The sequence below is a fragment of the Anopheles darlingi genome, chromosome 3 (assembly GCF_943734745.1).
Source record: "Anopheles darlingi chromosome 3, idAnoDarlMG_H_01, whole genome shotgun sequence".
Lineage (NCBI taxonomy): Eukaryota > Metazoa > Arthropoda > Insecta > Diptera > Culicidae > Anopheles > Anopheles darlingi.
Window position 1 is genome coordinate 69,573,749 of NC_064875.1, and position 4,719 is coordinate 69,578,467.

General features: G+C 50.6%; 1 protein-coding gene across 1 annotated transcript in view; it reads left to right on the forward strand.

Annotated features, from left to right (window-relative positions):
- The first annotated feature begins 594 nt into the window (after positions 1–594).
- Positions 595–4,719, forward strand: part of LOC125956853 (calcium-transporting ATPase sarcoplasmic/endoplasmic reticulum type) — a 25,033-nt gene continuing 20,908 nt past the window's right edge. The window contains exon 1 of the mRNA XM_049689087.1: positions 595–690. The gene's annotated coding sequence lies outside the window, so the exon portion shown is untranslated. The remainder of the gene's footprint in view (positions 691–4,719) is intronic.

Below are 4,719 nucleotides of genomic sequence, written 5' to 3' on the forward strand. Positions count from 1 at the left end.
TCCTCCTCTTCCCAAGTACCTTGCCTTGTCTGCATGTGGTGGTTGAATGGTTTAAAGCGAATAATTCAGGAACCTATCATCCCTTCCCCCGGGGGCAGTATGATTGCATCTGAAATTATTTTAGCTTCAGGGAAAAGATGTCTCTAATTCAGTTTTCTTCGTGTTTGCTTTATGTTGTTCATCATCTCTTTAATAACTATGCTCATGCCTTAAAACAGATTGACCATTTCGCTGCACGCCAATTCTGTGACTTTCCATATTGAAACACTTTTCTTTACAAAACAGGCACGCTTCTAATGCACTTTCACGCGGCGCACATCAAGATTGAGATGTCATCGAAGGTCTTTAGCGTGACACTGCGACAAGCGCAGGGCGTATCGAGTGGAGCTAGAGCCGAACGCCGATCTTTCTCTCTTTCTCGAGCGGTGCACCTGTTTCTCGCTGAGCAATATTTCCATACCGCGTTGGTGTGCGTCCGCGAGTTAGGCCCGCGAGTGATCCCCGTGGCGAGTGGCCCTTCCCCCGGGGGTTTTTCTCTTGTATTGGTGTCGGTGCCGGTGCCGCGATCCCGAATCTGCGCCCTCGAATCAACGGTCGGCGCACTCTCGGTCGGCGTCGGAGGATCGGAAATTTATAAAAGGACTCGCACGGTTGCGATCCGTTGCCGATTGTCTCGACCTTTCGAAACAGGTCAGTCGTTAGGAAGTACCACATACACCAAATCTGTTGCCAATCTTCTTTTCAGGAACTCGCAAAAAAACGAAATTCTGTTCGCCGTTCGCTGCGGCACAGAAAAAAGTGGTTAACCGTTTCGTTCAAGGTGGTTGCTCGTTGGGGTTTTCGTTCGTGCTTTTGGGTCGTACTGGTTTCGTGATTAATTTAGAGAAAGCTGAGAGTTTTTGTGGTTCCGGTGCCTCGTTGTTTTGCTGTTGATGCTAATGATAAGACGCTCGAATTCTCGGTGCGGCTGTGCTGGCAATAGTGCAATAAGTGGTTGAGAGAGGAGAGAGAGAGCGAGAGCAAGAGGAAAGTTTCCAACAATTACTGCTCCATGGAGCGAATGTGACTGGAAAGATACTGGAAATGCAAAATAACAGGAATGTAAAGAGGGACCGATCATCAAAGATCAATAGACGTGTGCGTGCAAGTGCTACCGATTGTGATTGAGGAAGGCATATGTGCGTCTTGCGCCTGTGTGATGGACGCTGAGGACGGATAATCCCCCATGGCAACCGGCCATGGCCATCTTGAGCCATCGTATCGAAGCAGCTGGCGTGCAATGGTTTCGAAATGGTTTTTTGGCACGTGTGGCACGACTTGGCGACCCTACCGCCCTCCCGGGGCCTTTTGCTTTTCGTCATAAACCACAAAACGCGCTTAAACGCGAAACGGAGGAAACAACCGGCGAGAGGGGCGAAGACTGTATGGCGGCGAATGCGACCGTCACCGTCGCGACCATCACAGACCCAGACCACTACTAGACCAGCGGGGCCCAGACGCAGTTGGCGATGATTTATAATTTCTACGAGGTTTGCTTTGATGAAGCAAATGGATAGTGAACAGGTGCCACCGTCGCTGAACGATCGCTGAAAGATCGTTTCCCACGATTTTGCGCCGCATCGATTCACGTCCCTCCCACCCGCGTCCTGACGATGTCCCGGGCATGTTGCGCTGTGTTGGCCGAGGTCCCAATTCGCCCTTTAGCCCCTTTTTAACCGACCGCACCACTTGCCTGCCCTGGAAGCCGGAGCAGCTCGCACGATCGTTATGCAATGCTGCCGGATGTATGAGTGCCTAGAACGAGAGTGTGATGTCGTAAGTGCAGCAGCGCAAGTGTCGCGTAAGATCGCGTCCATATGTTTGCGCACCGATCCTACCGATCCGTTCCCAGCACGGCGCTGGTGTTTGGCCATTTTCTTTTTCCCGTACGTTGTTGCCTTTATTGTTGTGGTGATCTTTTCACTCCACCATTTTCCATGCCGCAACTGTTGCTGCTGCTGCTGCTGCTGCTCTCAAGTGGCATGCCAGGGAAGCCTTGAAACAGCCGACAGGTTGGATCGTCAATCGTAACGTGCGAAGAGATACCTGTTGGTGGTGGTGGTGCGGAGAGGGTCGAAATATTTTTGTGACCCCTCGCGATCCTATATTTAGCCCAGCTCAGTAGGTCCTTTGTCAACGCGTTCCACCGTGACCGGGGATCCTGCGTGATCGCCAGCGCCGCTTGATGTTTCGTCTTTTGCTCCTCACTTCTCCTCTCCTCTCCTTTGCTTCTCTCTCTCTCTCTCTCTCTCTCTCTCTCTCTCTCTCTCTCTCTCTTCGTTTCTTTCACCGCCTCGTGTCTCTCGGACGGGAGCACCCCCGTGGGGCCCCCGGCCAACACAACAAACACAACCCCCGGGCCAGGGGCGTCATTAATGTGCGGCGTATTTTTAGAACATTTATTCACGCCGCAATTTATTGCGCAATACCGGTTATCCGTGTATGCCGATTCCCTCTACCTCACCCTCCCTCTTCTCTGTCTCTCGGTCTACTAGCTCATCTTACTTTGCCTGTAGTAGTAGTAGTGGAGTTGTTTGGTGAAAAATTATTTTTCATTTACTAGTTAATGTGTCTATTTTCCGCGGAACGTTGCTCCTGCTCCTGCTCTGCACTGTTAGCATGTGGCCAACATACAGATACATACAGGGAGGGGAGGTCCGTGCCAAGCGATGACGCTTTTGCCCTTTTTCGTCTCGTCGACGTTCCCGTCAATTATTGAAGAGATACATACCGGTTTGCCAACAGCGCACCGTACGTTCGTCCGTCAGTTGCTTCTGGATGTGCTGCTGGGCTACTAACTGTGGCCGCGTGCACTACGTGGTGAACAAGATTCCATCTTGCTCGGATCAAATATTGGCTGACATTTAGCCCACCGAAGCGAAACCGTTGCCAAGAAAGGCAAGCCAGTGGCAGCGGCGGCACAAAACTCTATTTCGGTACCTGATTGATGCAGCGTACAACCGAATACCGGGTGGTGGGGTTGCGGTTAGGTTCACCTGCGTCCTGCGATCTCATCGAACTCGAGAAGGAGGAGCACTCCGCGGTCGTATGATGTCAACCTCGGCTGGTGCGGTGGTCCTCCCGCGAGGAAAGGCAGCTGAGTCAGTCCCAGGGAAGCTGAGGAAACAGCGGACGACGTGTTGAACGCTTGCTAGCCACCTGTTGGTGTGTTTATTTGATCAAAAACTGAAAGTATTAAAACTATGCAAAACGGATAAAAATATAAACAAAACCTAATGAAGCCGAACTCTCTCAACTCGGCGAGTGGTTGGTTGGTTGGTTTGGAATTTATGCACTCCGCTAGGGGCCACTCCGACCGGTGGCCAGAGATAAACAAATGAGGCCCCGGAACAATGTGGGCCCCAAGCACGCACCCGGAGCAACCACCGGGATCGTGTTTCCTGACAACACACGAAACACACGGAATATTATTATATTAATGGAGCTCATCAATAGCGCCAGCAAAACAATCGCATTGGAAGCTGGCCACCGGACTACAGTATCTGCGTCATCCGCAAAACATAATTCAATAGCCGTGCTCCAGTTTGGATTCTGATGATCAATTTCTCAATATGGGCACGGCACGGAAGGCTTTGTCGACTTCATATTTGACCGGATTCGATGTGCTTCGTGTCCGTAGTTCCTGGCGATAGGAATCTACTCGCCTTGCGCCGTCACCATTCATTCCCACCACCATTCACTCGGAAGTTCAAGTACACGTTCCGCTTTTCGTGAAATATTTATTTATTTATTTATTCATTTCCATGCCACGAGGCCACCAACGTCCACGCCCGGGGCCGGGGGCCGGGGGCAAGGCCAGTAGTGTAATGGATTGTCGTTCGATGGCAGGAAGGAAAACTCACGGCACGAAACGCCCCCACCCCGAAAGCAGAGACTATAACTCAAATGGCAAATGGCAATGAAAATCATTTTATAATTACTTCGGCTGAGCTCGCACGGAACACGCGGTTCCAGACGTCCGACTCAGTGACCGCCCCGTGCGCTTAAGATTTTCCAATTTTTACGACTTTTCCTCCAACGCCGCCGCCCAGAGGATGGGGGAAATGCATTCAGCCAAACATTGCAAAATAAGCGGAAAGGAGTTTGTTTTCCACACGCGGAGCTCGTTTGTGGTCTTCCAGGCGTAAAACGACTGTTGACGCCAGGCGTGGTGGTTCCCTTCGAGCGAAGGACGGAGGCGGAGCAAAGTCCGTGATTAATGTGAAGGAATTTTGACCGGCAATTCAGCGACGTTTAATTTACGGCTCCCTGGCAGAGAACGAGAGAGAAAGAGGAGCAAGATTAGGGGATGCTGTTCCCCTTCTCTATTCGATTTTGGGTTCAATAAAACGCTTCGAGCGCTTATTAGGAATCAATCACGGTATGACTCATGAGATTGATTGACTTGTCTGCTACAAGAAAAATCTCCTTTGGCTCCGAAAATCCGGACCTGATAGTAAAAGAAAAACAATAGAGAAAAATGTATTAATAACGTCGACGTGCATTATGAGTGCAAAAGTTGGCGACCTGCCCCTGGTACTGCCAAATATGCACCGTGGCCCAGGGCTTCTTCTCGGCCGCGATGGCAGATTACGTTGCACCCTCTCCTCGCCGTGGCGAATTCAACTTTATTTTTAAAATAATTTATTTTCTTTCTAATATTAACCACTCGACCCCAGG